The following is a 17,491-nucleotide window of genomic DNA, read 5'->3' on the forward strand; positions in this document are numbered from 1 at the left end:
GACTTTTGAATTGATTTTTTCGCTCTATTTTAAACTGATTTGAAATTTTAAAAATTGCCTGCACATCAGCATCAAAATACCTTTCTAATGATATATAATTGTTTATACCTTAGAAGTACAGTTTAGCCGTAAAAGGGGTGTAAAGGAAACATGATTGCCTATTTATATAATTGATTAAATGGACGTAGTTAAGAAAGCTGTATTTCTAGAATAGAAAGCTGAAATCGGTTTAATTAATAATGGGGGTTGCCAAACGAAAGCAGTTAAATATAGCATTTTCGCCCAAATTTTTTTAGAGGGTTGCCACCTTTCCTAAAAGTTAAATTTATCTTAGCTAATATGTATGCTATTTGAAATTTGGCATTGAGATGAATTTAAAGTCATATTCACATATATTAATACTTTCTACAAAAAAAAAAAAATGCTCCACATACTGAAAAGGCTCATTTAATAACAATTTGGCACAAACTTTGACATTTCTTGAGATATACTTAAGATGTATGCCAGAATTTCCAGGAAAGTGAAATATCGTGACTGGCATGATTAAGGTCAAGGTCTGTGGAAGAGCACCAAAATGATCAACATAATTCTAAAGCATTCGGTATAGCAGATTAAAGTGCATTTGTAACACTTTATAGCATTACGTTAAACCGTATTTTATGCGGAAGAAACAAAACAACATATATGTATGTACATCAGGGCGGGTAAATTTTTTTGACTATGCGCGTTTAATTTAATTCTAAGTGTAATTCAAAGCAAATTTGTAGAAGAAACCATGGATCAAAATCAATTAAGAGTTTGCCGAATTGTGAAATAGGTTTCAAAGAAAATGTGAAAATGTTGACTGTTGCGCCCTCTGGTGGAAGTTTAAGAAAAAGATAAGTGCAGAAATGGATTCCTCATACCAAAAACCCCTTGGAGCACTTCTTTACGACACTACAGCAAAATGCTAAGAAACCTATTTTCACAATTTGGCAAACTCCAAATTCTTCGGGAAATTTACTTTGAATTACACGCAGAATCCTTCTGTCTTAACGCGCTTAGTTGAAAAAATTTCCCATACAAATTGACCCGCCCTAATGTACATACTTACAAATTAATGTTCCACTCCATGTACATTTTTGCTAAGTTTGTACAAACATATGTTTGTATCTGTGATTGTAGTAAATTTTAATTTATTTACTCACCCGCAACGCAATAAATCCGCGGTCAATAAATAGTTGCAATTTGGTGTTGCAACAAGATCACAACACCACAGGACAACGCTGAGTACCTGTTCAACAAACGCATAATTCACTCATTACAACGATTCGTTTGGCAGCGCAGACGAGGCAGGACAGAAGTAAGTGGCCGTAGCTAGATGGCTAGCTTTGTAAAAACATACATACAAACACATGCAAGTGTGAGATTGCAGGACCAACCGCAGCGTATTAGCCACCACTGACTGGCAGGAGGCCGCTAGACACACCAGAGAAGAGAAAAAGCAAAAGTGAACTTCAGCTGTAGAACAGCCAAAGTGACTAGCGACTGGACCAAAGTGTGGATGTACATACGTACATATAAACACACATGCACACATGAGTCCCTAATGTAAGTAGGTTTAACTATGTATGTGTGCTAAATTCCATTTAAAAATTTCTTTTAGTAAAATATTGCGATAATGATCGTGACAGCGATGCATTGGGGCAAAGAAAAGCAAAGCTTGCACATGCAACTACACCCGGTGGCCCGCCAATAACCATATTTTCGCTATTTGCTGCTGACCGGCAGCTAACCCAGCTAGCCAGTGTGTGCTTTGTTGCGGGGTAAAAAATCAAAACCAGTGGCTAAATTGCAAATAATAAGCCACTTTTATAAACACTTATTTGCTGGATAGAATTTTTCATAGACTCCAATGCGACACAACAATAGTAACAACAAATACACGCTGTCAAGCCTAGTAGTTAGCGGAATAAATGGCCAGTGGAACTTACCAATGCAAGTACTATGTATGCTGATATGTATGTATGCCCATAGGTAAGTGCACTCAGTTCGAACGATCAGTTCAGCGACGCAGTTGGTGGGCGTCTTGCCGCCAGCCACGCAGGGCCATCGCTAGCCGCTGTGCGAACCTATATATTTGCTACCAACACTCACGGCTTTCGGATTGAACAAAAATTTTTGACAGTTTGGAAAAATTGCTGGGCATTATGTGACCCCCTGCCATTGGATCTGTGTGTGATTGTGTGCGGGTGTGCTTGGTTGGAAGCATCTATGAAGTGTTTGTATGTGAAACACGAGCCTTTGCCCATTTAACACAACAATAAAGGAGACTGACTGCAAGGCAGATATAAAAATAGGTTATTGCTTTTTTAAAAAGGGTTACCAGGTTCATAAAAAGGCGATGCTTATATGTATTAAAACTAAACAAGATGCAAAAATGGATTTCTTAATAAAATAAGTTTTTTTTGCAGGTCAAGGTTAAATACAAGAATTTACCGAGGTCAAGTGGGGCGCAGTGGACGACGCTACATATTTTCCACAATAAGGCAATCCAGACACGTTTAGGATGTCTTCTGATGTCGCCTGAACATCACCTTCATAGCGAGGCTCCGATGGGAGAGTAAGGCAGCTTCATACTCAGCAAGCAATTTCTGACGTGAGCTGCCAAAACAGCCACTTACTTCAAGCTGAACCTCCTTACAGGCACGTTAGAAGGCATCTTTACGAAACGAACGATAGAGTCCAGAACTACTTACGTCAACTATTGGACGCGGTACTGTATAGTCAGGTAATGAACTACATTCGCCGTGGGACCAACGCCTCCTTAATCAACGCCCGTCTTATGAATGCAGTTATCAAAGTTCAATCCCCCAACTGCAGAGGAAAAGCTTTAGCTATTGTGTGTCCGGCATGTGAACCAACTCAACAAATATCCTTCTTCCTATGGTCGTAACCCGTCGAAACAGCAGTTATCATCGGCCTGAGTTTGACAACAATGACTCGACTCTAGGTATGATTAATTAGCCGCTACAATAAAATCAGCAACAACATGGCTAAAAGTCACCGGGCTAGCATTAACTAGGCTCCCATCGTAGATCTGATGTTCTTGTTACTGCTAATTGGACCTAATACATTTTCGAAGATGCACCAGTCATACTGAAAGCGCGAGTATTCAAAGCTGAGTTCTGCGTAATTTGATCTTTCTTCCCTTATAAGTACTTAGCGATTTTATTCATTCATCCATTCGTTCCCCCTACTCGATAGCTAAGTTATGTTAGGTTACGGCGATTGCCACTCCACACAGCCTGGCTGTGAAGCAGCCTTAGGCCAGTTAAACCCTTGCTATGGCACTTTAGCGAGCATTTTCCACATTCGTTAGCCACTTTCGAAGAAAAGTTGCTGCACTCTACGGAGATCTAATCGCAGTATGCTTTCAGAATAAATGGTAGCGGACTGTAGAGAAGTTGCTTCGCTATTTAAGTCCAAGCGGTTCATGCAGTCACAGTCACCTCTGTGTGTCGAAGCAGAATATTTGGGTAATGTAATTCAGTTCGTGTAAGGTTGATGCCCAGTATTTTTGAGATATAGTGCTTCTCCATCTGTGAGGCCGGTAGGAAGAAGATTTAGTAGAGTTCATATACCATTACTGAAGGCAGAGGCTAATTTGCTATTATTACACAGGAAAGTGTGTATCGCTGCTCACCTTGCTCTCTAAGGTACTGATTCCAGTCCAACATCCTGTATATCCTCCTGTATTTAACTCCGTGGGAGAGTGTAAATCCCACGCCATTGAGGGTGGGAGGCGTTCTCTTATATTTCCTCGTGGACAGCTCTATTTAGGCCTGTTTGGGATTGACGTGGAGTCCATTCTCCTCCAACGACCAGGTCGCGAGACCGTAGTGTTTGGCGATGCCGTTGCCGTAACTGAAATGTCGTCAAATTAGGTGCTACGACGTGACAACCGGTGTTCGATATGTAGTGTCAATTTTAAACACTAAGCGGGGCTAAATCCTTCTCCTCTATCACCACCAGTGTCGTCTGGTTTATAGGGATCATTATGCACTTGGGATCCAGAGAAACAGCTAACTTTGCCAAACTTTCCGTTGACACATCATTCAAATTTTTGGTATTAGCCAGTTTTGGCCAGTTACGCACCACCCTCCTCGCCTTTATTTACTACAAAAAGCTTTTCCTCTCCTGGGCTAATAGTTCTAAAGGTTATGACTAGTTAAATGGGCCCAGGCACGATACGATAATTAAGCTGTCGAGCGCTGCGCTGGGGATATTATTTTCATGAGATTTCTTACAATTATGTAAAGTGCTAGCTCATATTTCAGCTCCATAAGTGGCAGTAGTAGATCCCTCTTACTTCTTCAATTAGTATATAGCTGGCCGTATATGTCACTGGCGGTTGAGCGAGTTCGCCGAATTTAATGGATGTTATTTAGCTTCTTCTAACTGGCACTTTGCACTTTGACTTTAGTACCTCAAAGAATAGGATATTGATTTTCTTCCTTTATGGGGCGGTTATATGTAGTATATTTCTTGGTTTTGTCAACCTAATATTTCTTCTTCTTTTTCGTAATCGTTGGATTTGATTTTATCACCCCGACATGCTTGCTGATTTCCCGGGATCAGGAGTGCTGATTGAGGGATATTTCCATCGGTGTTCGTACTTCTTCTGATATTGCATTGGTCTCTTTCTATGAATGAATTCTTTTCGTGTGATTCCGCTTCCGCGGCAGTACAGTTTCCACAAAAGTTGCCGATAATGTCGAAAATCTTTCAGCTCTGAGAACCCATTTTGATGTCCATGCTGGCACTCTACTGTTTCTGTATCACTAGCTTCCTCTTCTTTATTACAGGCCTGCACTTAGCAAGAATTTTACCTTCAGCCGTGTGATTCGATAAAATTTTAGCCTGGGTCGCTGCTATAGCATAGATTACTCCTCTGGTGCCGGTAGCTCTATTATTGTGCACTAACATCGGGGGTTTGGTTGTTGCTGTATCCCTCTCTGACAGCGTCTTTTCCGGTGTTTCTGGCTCTGTATCTGGTTCTGTGTCTGTCTCCGTCCCTAAATATGTTTTTGTCTTCGTTCTGCTTCTGACTCCGTTTCTGCCTTCCCTCTATGATTTTAATATTACTTCGGAAGTTACGCCCCGCTGGATTTTGGATGTTTCCACCATCTTAATTTCTTTTGGCTTAAGATATTAATATCATTGTTTTTGGTGTTTTTCCACTTTTTTCAGATTTCCAGTAAGTGACGGCGGGGTTGACACTCCTCTTATTCTTGTGCTCAAAGTAATAATACTTTATTTTGGAACGAATTTCCGTCATCCCTTGACAAGTTTGGTTTGCAGACAAACCGGTTTCGGCATTGTGCCATCTTCAGTGTCATTTTTCGTTCGTAATAATATGTGGCTACGAAAATACATACTCGAAGGTCTCTCCGGGCTTTCACGGCGCAGAGGCGATTGTAGCATTAGTCTACCCTACCTGTGGTTTTACCATCGCTTATTAAAGTGGTAGACTGCTACTTTCGCCAGACCGTGATCATCCAGTTCTCATATTCAAAATATTTCTAATCTCAATCCAAATGCACTCTGCAGGCTGACTAATTTTAAACTCCTAACACTTAAAGTGTAAGATCGATGAAAGCCTGATTGAGTTTGGAATTCTAAGTGAAAAGAATATGGCACGTGCGTCCTTTAATGCAAGGTTTCTTCTGCCGCATACATCTTAGTCGGGAACTGTGCGTAGGATGGATGGTTTGATTTTCGGCAGATATTGTTTCTTGTCGTCGATCTCGAGTAGATTAACGAATAACCTAACCTTATATAGTCGAAACTAAAAATTTCATTACAAAGCCTTGGTGTTCGTGGTGGATAGTCTCAACATTTTTGTTTTAATATTTTCAGTTTTTCTACCCAATACTCAGTGTACATTTATTGATATTTCCTGTAGCTCTTCTACGCTTCTCTCGGTTAAAGTACATCTATGCACATTATTTGCTTTTCTTATGGCAACTCTACTTACCGCACAAATCACAGACCAATCTTTCACAGTCAGCGTGGACGTGTAACACGTTCTACGGCAGCTAATAGTAATCGGAAGCCAACAGCAGGATATAATAACTATTGGCTAACCTGTGGTGTGGCACGATTGGCAGCGCGACGCGATCAGTTCAATAGAATTGCCTGCCTGCTGGAAAATAGCGTAGCGAGTGTGAAGCGCTGGGCACTTTTGTTGCAGTAAAGCTTACTGAATGTTATACAATATTATTGTTTATTGATGACTGTCTGAAAAAAAAAAATTAACGAAACATATTCCAGGAAAGATGAATTTATGTGGTGTTTGTAGTGGTATTCTCGTGTCAGGCTTAATGTCGTTGTATTGGGCTATAAAAATTAAGCTACATAAGAATGAAAATTTTGAATCAAGATGCATCTACGGATTTAGAACCACCTAGAAAGAGTATATAAGACTTAAAAAATTAAAAAGTTTTATCCTTATATGATGACACGTGTAGCTTATTTAGATAAGAGAAAAGTCTTCAGAAAACTTCACGTACTTTCAAATTTACTTCCTCTAAAAAAGCATTTTTTCCATAAAACTATATGTAAGTATATTTCGATCTCTTCATCGTAAACGATTCATCTCCACGTATACCATTTCACGCTCCTCCAGCTCCAGCATTACTCCAGCTCTACGTCCTTCTCCCTTCCAATGTGGCATAGCGTAACGCAACTTTCGCCAAAACCATGGTTGATCCTCCCACTTCAAGTAGGTAGTCATGTCCAAGTAGGCCCTCAACTCTTTGTCAATGGCCAACATATTCGTAATCTCACCATACTTAATGATAATTATGCGCTCACGTCCCTCATTCAACGAACACTGATGCGCCGTGCGAAAATCCATGCCAACCCAATCCGATTCGACGAAATGTTGCTAAAGTACAATGATCGTACGACGCGACTGCGCCACCGATTCTACAATTTGTTTGGGTATGTAAGCGCCAGCTAACCAGTTACGTTCGCGAGTACACACGCGGAATGGACGATCACACCGCTCCAGTCCTGGCAGTAGGATATTATTGACACAATTTTTATCTTGATGCGCGTACGAGATGAAGGCATCGAACATTTTATGCTTATCCAATTTACACTCGCGTTCGCAACAGAGAAATATATCGTGCGCTTAAAGCCATACGTTCACCTCCAGTGTCTATCTATAGTAAAGCGCTAATTAGCACAATAATTGCGAGCGCTACGCTAAGGAGCAGCCACATTAGGCGCATGCGCTTTGCTAAAGGCGACACACAAATATCCACAAAGCGCACATGCAGCAAGGTGGCGTTCGGCATGTTGGAGCAAAGCAGGCGCGCGGCGTCCGGTATGCGCAGTCGATGTGCGCGCACAGCAAGCAGTAACTGTTCAGCCTCACAATCGCATAGCCAGGGATGCTGGAACAAATACAACTGCTGAAGTGTTGCGCTTTCATTAAGGTAGGTGCGTAAAAATTGCGCGCCCAAGCGCACCAAACGATTGCCGCGCAAGTCGAAGGCCCACAAAATAGGGGCAAGTGCACTACTTCGATGCTGGTGAGGCGATTGTATGCCGCATAGATGCGCGTTACATTCGTGTAGCCGAAAGTTAGATTGGCTGGCAGTTCGTAAAAGTGATTCCGTGTGATATAAAACGTGGTGGTTGGCAATGAAAATTGTTCCGGGCGCGGTAGATGCGCGCCTGCGCAGTTTACGCTAAGCGCAGTTGTGTCATAAGTGCAGTCACAAGCTTCGGGGCAAAATGATGACGTCCAAGGACAAAATGTTTGCTTGGCATACGCACATACTTGCCACGCGTGTGAAGGTCCGGCGCACTCCCAGCCATTTGCAATGGAGAAATTCGTGCTGTAGATGATTGAGTGCGCGTAGATGTGTTGGATGTGGTTGCTGGAAAAGTCGAGCTCATATGGACACGCAACGCCTGCGTTGACGATTTCATCTAAGAGAAAATTGGAAATACGATTGTTTCTCAGATTGATCACCGTTAGGTTGTATGGACGGTCGAGACGATCAGGCTTTTGTTGTTGCAGATACAGCATTATGTACTGCTCCTCACTGGGATCTGCGATATGCTGCCGTGTAAGTAGTGTTTGGTTCGCGTATGTGCCTGCGCCTGCAATGCACTCGAAGCGATTGTGACTCAAATTGAGCCTATGTAAGTAATGCAATGACCTGAGCACTGCTACGATATTTGACGGCTCGTAGAGATGATTATCAGCCAACACCAGTTCGCATAACAGCGGTGTCGCATCGAATATGCCAGTCGGCAGGAATGCCAGCAAGTTAGCTGAGAGATCGAGCATTATGAGTTTATGTTGCGACCGCAGAAAATCCGCGGGCAGCTCGTTTAACAGATTAAACGACAAGCTTAGTTCGGTCAACTCTGTTAGTGTGGAGAAGAGTTTTGCCGGAAGGGTTTGCATAAAATTACCATTCAGCAGCAGTTTATTTAACTTGGGTGTGTGACTAAAGTGTGCGCTTGTCAAGTTACGTAACGCAGCGTTCGTGATCTCATCAATATCGATGGGATAGACGCGCACCAGCAGTGGTTCCAGATTGAAAAGCATCTGGAAGACTTCCACGGGTAAGGCGATCATATAAGGCCGACAAATAATAAATATTCTCAGTTCTATTAGCTCTCTTAGGTGGTTAAAAAGTGTTGGCGGTACGGCGCTCGCTGCACTGTTCGCATATTCAGCATCCAGTCGTAAGCGCTGGAGGCCCTGTGCTGTGCCCATGTAGCTGAAATCAGCGCGCCGTAGTATTTCAGGCAAAGCCAAACAATTCTCTAACTTAAACTTAGCCTTTTTGTGCAGAAATCTGTAAGGCAAAGGTTCGTTTTGCGCTCTCTGTGCTTCTATGCTCGGTTCACAGCTTATCGAGAGCCGCGTCGTGATTGAGACTGCGCCGCTGTCGATTAACAGCGTCATACCTTTCAAGTAGCATTCATACTAAAGTTCGCGCGCGCAGCCAGAACACGTAGACAAGGCCATGATAACGCGTTAAGTGGCTTGATAAAGGCATTTGCGTTTATAAACAGTGAAAGTTTGCTTTGTGCGAAAATTTTTGATTTCATGGTCTCAATATTTTTTCTATACTCCTTTAACTCTAAAGTTGTCGCTTCGTTAAATATAACATTAAGAAAAACCACTTCTTTCCACTAACATATTCATTTTGCTACTAAACAATATTTTTATTACAACAAAGGAACTTATACATAAGAAGGGAGGGGTCTTCGGCCAGCGCTCGGTGAGTAGGCTAAAACCCTCTCTCCCATAGCGGTCCAAAGGTTGAAACAGGAACTCTTAAGCCTTCAATTTAAAAAGAGATAACTTGACAGCCTCTACTCCCGTCTCTGAGGGCGTCGTTGATGACAATGTTTCAGAGAAAGGGTGTGAGAAAACTCTCTGATTGGCATGTATTTTCACAGTACAGTGGACAAAACTAGCGTACGGCTGATCTGTTGCGGAACATGCAAGGTATGCTGAGAGAGATCCAATCGCTACCCAGAAAACTTGTTACTTATATACAAGTCAACATGGTCTAAAGTGCTTTAAAGAAACATCACAGCCTTTTCTCGCCTTGGGCGTAATCATTACCCTCACATTCTTCTATGTTCTCGGAATATACATACATGCTTACGCAGCACGCTAAGGTGTGAGTTAGCCAGCGAAATGACACCTCCACAACCCTTTGAAGTTGTAAAGGAATAATATAATCCGCCCCAGAGACTTGAATGGATTAAAAGAGCTAATCGCCCGCATCAGTAGTTAACCAAAGAAACAGTGCAAATCTACCAACCGAAAACCAACAGACTCAGGTGGTACTGGATTTGCTTGGAAATCAACAAATCGGAGAAGCTTTAGCAATTTTTCTTCGCTCATCACCTAGTTGGCCAGATCATCGCTCAATTTATTTTAAGGCAACAGGCGTCCATCGTCTGTTAAAGTTCCCAATTGAATAGCAATTCACTCTTCCTAGCTTTATTTAAAATAAACTCTGAGTATCGAGATCTCCATATTCCACCAGTTTGGTTTCACTTTCCAAAAGAGCACACGCTTTCGTTGACGCTGTTATATAGATACTGTTGTGAACTTCTCAACCAGATAATCAATCGAGCTTTCGGTAAGACAACAGCTTTTCGCGTGGGCTTCTGTGTGTAACTTCTGCAGTTTCCTGCTGTAGAGGTTAAAGTTTCTTCAACTGAAATTCATAAAGGGAATACTTCTACTTCTTTCTGCAGAAAAGTTTAATATACTTATGTTCCAAAACTAAATGAGCATCAAGGTCAAATCCTCACTGGGAATTAAATCAATTAGTGACTCGTCTCTTTCGTTCACGAACCAGTTTGACGAACTCGCATGCATGTTTTCCGACGTTTCGCCTCGGCTTAGATCTCCCATAGGAGCATTGGTTGTTCATTATAGTCTATACGCAGATACTAGCTAGCATTGCCCAGCGCTGACCTCCAGACTGCCAGTGGTGATGTCAGCTTTGTTGAAATTAGGAAAACTAAATGCTTTTGATATATTTCTAGTTTACCTGCTTATTTTATGAAGAAGGATCAGCTTGCACTTGGACGTCGTAGTAGCTGATAAGGCATTACTGCACCACCACGGCTGCTATATTAGAACGTCATCGAGTCCTACCTGTTCAAGTTTTATAAGAAGTTTGCCGATAAGTCTTTCCAAATTTATCTGTATGGTATTCAGACTGTAGTAGAGTAGGTACTACACGCCAATTTTATGTGCTCGTTTACTGTGACCAATATCACTCTTCTAAGACCCTGTCGTGGAACCATCCGATACTGATGAGTGATATCTCAGGCGAAGCAGCTTCACCACTGCTTTCTCTGAACGGCGAGACTTACGTGCTACATTCGATGCAGCTTAGAGGAATCGCGATAGCTCAACAGCCGCTAGTGTTGTAGGCCCAGGCATCCAGATTATCCCTACGGTACGTTTGTTTTGTCTAAATTCTATGAAGAGATACAACTAATATTTACAAATCCTAGAGCCGTTATTGCAGCATGGAGATAATGTTTAATAAGCACAATGTGGTTCCAGTCCTCTTAAACTTTGAACCTCTCAACACACCACACCCTTAAACAGAAAGCTATTTGTTTCCACACACACACGCTCCCCGATCGAATTCAGGCGTACAATTAATCGATAAAGCAAATCCGCAAATCTTGTTAGTATCAAATACAAGCAATTCATTAAAATAATCGCTGTCATTCATTTTCGAACGGCGATGTAAAGAAGAGAGAGCTGTATGCAATAGATCGCACTTTAAGATCACCACATGATCACTAGTGATCGCTAGCAGAACTCACACGCACACACAGAGCATTCGAGCGATGGCCACCAACCAAGCGACACGAGTCGGGGCGCGCAACTAGAAAAGTACCAAGCAAAAGCATTTACAATCAAGCGAGGTGTAATGGATGCTTTATTAATAGCAGGCGACAACGATCGCTCTAAAACCTACAGCACAGATACGAGTAGATGGCGATCGACGGTGTGTGGCGACAAACAAGCTTTGGCAAATTCAAATTAAGTACATGCCTAGGAAGTTTAGGCGCGGGAGGGGAGTACGGAAGAATTTAGGTAGTGTAGGACAATTGACGCGGAGCAGAAAAGCCGCTTAAGACGACTAAAGCTTACCAGCACGATCTCTGAAGGTAGGTAAGTGTGTATGTGTACGGTCGGCACTGCGAGTGATCATGTAGTGATCTGCTCATATTGCAGCGGTGCGAGCGGCAGTTGCGGATGTAAAAACATTTTTAGCCGATGAAGATGAACAGCAGTCGAACTGCAATCGAAGCACGAGAGACGGGAAATGACAGAAAAAAGTAGGAACCGCATGGCAAGGTGTCGTTAGCGGGGCAGCATGTGCGTGAGTGGCTACAGCGCCTGCCGTGCCATGTGTATATGCAACTGAGCCTACAAATGAATTACCAGATTAATGGACAGCATAAATCACATTATCGCTTCCCTACACAACACCACAACACAACCGGCGAGTAATGTATACCTGTATGAAAAGCAACAACGAAGTGCAGATTAAAGTACTTCGCAGAGTGAAGATCAGTGGTCAGCGCGCACAGAACACAATGTTGCGTGGCACACATACATATGGATGGGCCACACGTGCACACACACATACTCATTAATTTAAATGGGCTTTCCTCGATCGGCAAGATTGGCAACGCAAGCGCCCACAGCTAAGGAGGGGTGCCACGCGTGCGTTGCTTGTAAATGGAGAAGCGAGAATTTATTGAACTGTTGCTGACTAAAAAGCCTTCCACCAACAGCTGCTGGTTGAAACTGAATCATCGGCTACGCTGGCGATCGTTCGTCTCTCATACATACATACGCCCGCGCCTCGCTGATCACGCTACGCATCTCAAACTCATTGCCTGTTGTTGGTTTGTCTTTTGTTGTGTTGTTGCGGCTGCTCTTATTTTTCGCTATGTTCAGCGCATGCAAATGCTGCACAATGACAAATCACACCTTCTGCATTTGTTGAACAAAATAAATCTCGTAATGAGTTACGATAAGACGATGATTTCGACAGCTAAACAAATCACCTGCAATTGATCTTGCAGAAATGCGTCCAAGCGCACACACAAACACACTCGCTAGAGTTTGGCCGCTACGCTGTGGCTGCCTGCTTTTTTGTTGATTCTTTTGTTGTTGGTTTCAAAAGCCTGTATGCCTCGGCTTCCTGCTTGTTGTGGTCTGCAAATCACTTGCGGCAGATTTTAAGGTGCTGGCGTCCCAGTGTCCAGAGGCGATCTTGAATGATGGCTTGCATTTGGCATTCTGGAGCAATCGCTGGACGCGTCAGCGTTGTCGCGCAGAAGAAGTTTGGCGAAAATAAATGGGTTTTTGGTGGTGGTCGGGAGAGGTGTGCGAAATGTGTGTGTTGAAAAACGTGTGCACTTCATGACATTTATTGGCTGCTTGTATTTAGCGAAGTAAAAGGGGATTATACGATTGAATATAACTATTATTATCCAATATGTGTTTAAAAGTCCTAGAAAGGAAAGCAAATAAAGAATTGCTTAGGTTGGCGATTTAAAAATGATTAGTCACATAAAAATTTGGTTAGACATTAGTGTGTTTCCGAAAATCTGGTATCGAAAGTTGGTGAGTAAAGTTGCCCGCTCGGTCCTTTTTTATGGCTCTACAACCATTCGGGCCGCGAATAAGACACTTCTCCATTTACCCCTCTTAAGCAAGTCTAGTGGCTTTGTCTTCTAATAGTCAGGCCAGAGTTCCCTGGGTATTTTGCATCACTGACCTACTCAGCGAAATTTCAGAAAGTTCCGCTCACACCTCCATGTATGTCCGCATGATCCCTCAGGAGGGGTTCCAAGGTATCCTCCTCCGTCACAGTCAAACCTCATCAAGCAGCTTGGTGTTCCACGGTCCGAGCTGGATAGGATTTCCCTGATAGAGATATGTCTGTCTATCCCAAGTGTCCTCTCACGCTGTTAAATTAATCCTTTGTCTCTAAAAACTTCCTCAACAGAGGCAATGAAATGAGGTTTTGCTAAGGTTGGGTTAGGTAAGGTAAGCTGGCCAGCGACTATGTGGCTTTGCTGAGACCAGTAAGGTCCATAGCTTTACCAGATAAACTACAACCACTTTAGGTGATCAGTCTCTGCGTATCAGGTTTAATGTTGAAAAACATCGCAGTCGTCTTGGCAAACTTCAACACCTTGTTATACCCTTCCTTGGCAACGGCTTCCAGATTAGGTAGAAAACCTGCTCCCAGAAGACTAACGCGCAGTCGTCTAAGGGCAGACACTCGCAGAAGATACTCCACTGTCTCCTTTTTAGATGGCGTGCGATGCCAGCAGGCAATGGAAAGGATGGAAAGGAGAAACTTCGTGAGCTTCATGTCATATGCTCTGCACATAGTCCTGGAAACCTCGAAGCCTTATGATTTATTCCATGACTTCTGCGACTTCCGGATGATAGACAGGTAGAGTTCCCCTCTATTCGCTTTGGAGAAAATAGCCACCTCCTCTCTCAGCATGGTTTACGACAACGCACCGCTTGGCAAGCCTGTCGGCCTCCTCGTTGCCTGCGACTCCGGTGTGCCACCCAGTAGTGATGTGCGTGAATATTGGTATGTAGTAAATCCAAAGCTGCCCTGCACTCCGCCACACTCCTAGAGGAAGTGATGTGTGATAGTAGCGCTTTTATCGCAGCTTGACTGTCGATATAGAGATTCACCTGCTTATTTTCTTAGTTGCTGTTCAGTAGCTAGAAAAATGCTGCAGCAGTTTGGCAGCTTATAAGTAGTATTTGTTGAGGCCGAGCTTCGCGCATACAACTGCCGCCCTTACGCCCTTCTCCATCTTCGATCCGCCTGTGTAGACATTAACCGAGCCAGTAATCCTCGTGCCATGACGCCAGGCTTTGACCTCTATAATGCTTTCAAAGTTCGTCCCAAAGTTCAGACACGGGATCACATCGTCAATACGTCCGAGTAAAGTGGCCGTAATACCTGCACACAAACTGACCTGTAGCATAAAGCCTCGCGGCAGTTTTTGACGCTATATTCTTGGCCGATAGGTCCGCCGGTAAGAAATGCAACAATGTATATGGTGCTGCCATTGTGTAGTCCTAAGTGTCGCGGTCATGCCGATCATTGATAGCCTATATACACTTTATATTCTCCTAAGAAAAATATTCTTCTCCTTTGCTAAACCAACACCCCATGGAAAAGTATCGCCGTAAAGATTCTGTGAGAAAGAAAAGGCGATAAGCTCCAGTTGGAGCCCAGCGTCGTTTTGCATGCACTGAATCCTTCTTTACCCTCTTCTCCACACTGAGGCGCCGGGATAGCTTACTACAGCGTATTTTTGCGAGGCACTTGGTACTTTTCTTCACTTCGAAAACTAGTATTTGTTTATGAAGAGTACCATAAATGTATTTTCTGCGTTGATACTAAGCCGCATTTCCATTGCCCAAAAATATGTCTCGTAGTGCTTAGCCAAGGTTAACTCAGTTCGAATATTTCGCGCCACGGACCCAGGGCTTCGATAAACGGCCTGCTTATTGGAACGCACATCGCATCAGTGGCACAAGTGGAAGCCGCAATCACTCTTTTTTCAAACAAACTAGCTAGCATTTTCAAATTGTCTTGTGTTCGATTTTCCGGAAGATGTACATCCGTCTCAGTATGGCTAATTTCATTTGCAACGAAACGTTTTCCAGTCAAAAGACGAGTCAAAGTATTTTTGATACATTAATCATTTATGTAATAAGTAGACAAACAGCCAGAGCCACCAAGCCTGCCAGTGAGCCAAATAGTCACCCGAAAAATCGACAAGCAGCGCACATCACACGGAACCAGCTGTCAATTAGTTATGTGCAAAAACTCTTTCTGTGCTCGCCACAACGGTCGACAGCTAAGCAAGTAAGGACAAGTGTGTTTTTTGTGTGTGAAAATTTATTTTTCCAAATGCTAATTGAATGTAAGATTATTTTGACAGCAGAAGTAGCAGTGCGTGCGTGCGTACCAAGCACATACCACATATCAATACAGCTAATAAACAAATCGGCAATGGGATTGCTGAACTCGTTGTGCCAGCACATTTCTCTAGCTATCTGTCTACCCATTTGTGCCGATATATGTATTCTTGCTTAGCGTTACGTTGCAAATCATGCGTTCACATGTCAAATTAAACAGCGTGTAACCATACATTTTAACCGTTTGGAAACGTCAGCAGCAGCCACAGAAGCCTCAGACGAGTCACACAACCGATGAGCCAACCAACGGTTTGCCAGGTTGTGCTGGTCCACGCAGACACCCACTTAACTAATCGCATGATTAATGATTACCAAACTGACACTTCCCAATTACCAGGCTGGCAGTCAGTGTGTGCGCTTACCCTTACTCTTTGCAGCTCTCTCTCTCTCGCACCACTTCCTACTTTCCTTTCACTCTTCCCGCTTTACTACGCTTGATTGCTGCCTCAGTGAGCTCTTATTCTTCTTATTTGCTGTCAGTACGTCTTATTCAATATTTACCTAGCCAAAATTAAATTGCTTTTCAGTGAATTATTGAATGATTTTTTCCCTCAAATTCTACACATTTTTATCTCATCGAATTCATGTATCATTACATGGCATACATGCAACATGTTGCTTTGGACACAAAAACAATTCTACTTTGACTGACAAGTGCTGCCAATCGCTTGCTTGTGACGCTTAAATGACAGCTGCTGACAGGTGATAGATTATGTCGTGTAGACGTTGCTTACGTTAACACTGAAGGCTTTGATTTCATACGCGGCGTATCGGCGGCAATGTTGGAAGAATGTTGTGAAAAAAAATACAGATACAAATTAAAAGATTTCTTGGCCCCCATGTGTATGTTTACTTACATAGATACTTTTGTGTTTATTTGTTTTTGATGATTTCATTGCATGTTTGACCTTTTCTTTAATTGTTGTAGTGATGTCTTGCTTCAAGTAACAATAAAATCAACCATATTTTGTATGCCCATTATTTTTCTATTTTTTTTTGTATAGCTTTTTTCGTATACTTCTTCTCTTTGTATAGCATTTTTCATTTACAATTCATTCCATTGTTATGTAGAAATTCAATTATTGCCTCATCAAATCAGTTATATCACATTGTGGCATTCAATACGGCAATTAATCAAAGGATTGGTTACAATTGTTCGGCAATTTGTTAACAAATAGCCTAACAAAAATTAAGTCATAAGGGATAATTTTTTTTAAATTTTGTGTGTGGTAATTAATGATCTCCAAACATTTGTCACAATTTTTAAGACATTTGGCTCAAACCCAATAAAATCTTCCAGCCTCCCCGATCTGTGGAAAGAAGCGCTATTGAAAGAAGCTTGGTGTTCATATGCATATACGGCCATGAAAAGATTACATCAAAGTCTTAAAGAAACTCGCTTGTTTTACCTATTTTTAAGCGGAATACTCTCCCTACCGACTATTTTAAACCTTAAGAAATCAAATTTCTCGAGCTCTATAAAAGAAGCTACATCTTTAGCTCTTTACTTTTCATAAAAGCCAAATATCTTCAGCGTCCACGATTTGGTGTCCAAAAAACCAAGTTTTTCTCAAAACTTTGTACAAGTTAAGTAGTTAGTTAGTTGTTTTAATAATTATAATAAAAACGCGCGAACCGTGACCTAGAAACTATCTCGTATACCGTTGATAAGTTTATAAGCCTGGAGGCAGAGAAACTTCCTGCTTAATGCTATTAATTTCTGTATGGAGAAGTTTCTGATGCTAAGAGGTTCGACCGGGGAAGCACGTACCAATTCGTTCGGGTCCCGCAGTGTCCTGGTACCCCAAGCCTTGTGTTACCTTCCTGCTAAATGCTATTAATTTCTGGATGGAGAAGTTTCTGGTGCTAAGAGGTTCGACTGGGGAAGCACGT

The 17,491-nt window shown here is 42.4% G+C and overlaps 1 pseudogene; it reads right to left on the bottom strand.

Annotated features, from left to right (window-relative positions):
• Window positions 1-6,622: 6,622 nt before the first annotated feature.
• LOC118748373 lies at window positions 6,623-8,977 on the bottom strand (annotated as a pseudogene).
• Window positions 8,978-17,491: the final 8,514 nt, after the last annotated feature.

This window comes from Rhagoletis pomonella, unplaced genomic scaffold, assembly GCF_013731165.1.
Source record: "Rhagoletis pomonella isolate Grant_MI unplaced genomic scaffold, Rhpom_1.0 Rhpom_scaffold_00013, whole genome shotgun sequence".
Classification (NCBI taxonomy): Eukaryota; Metazoa; Arthropoda; class Insecta; order Diptera; family Tephritidae; genus Rhagoletis; species Rhagoletis pomonella.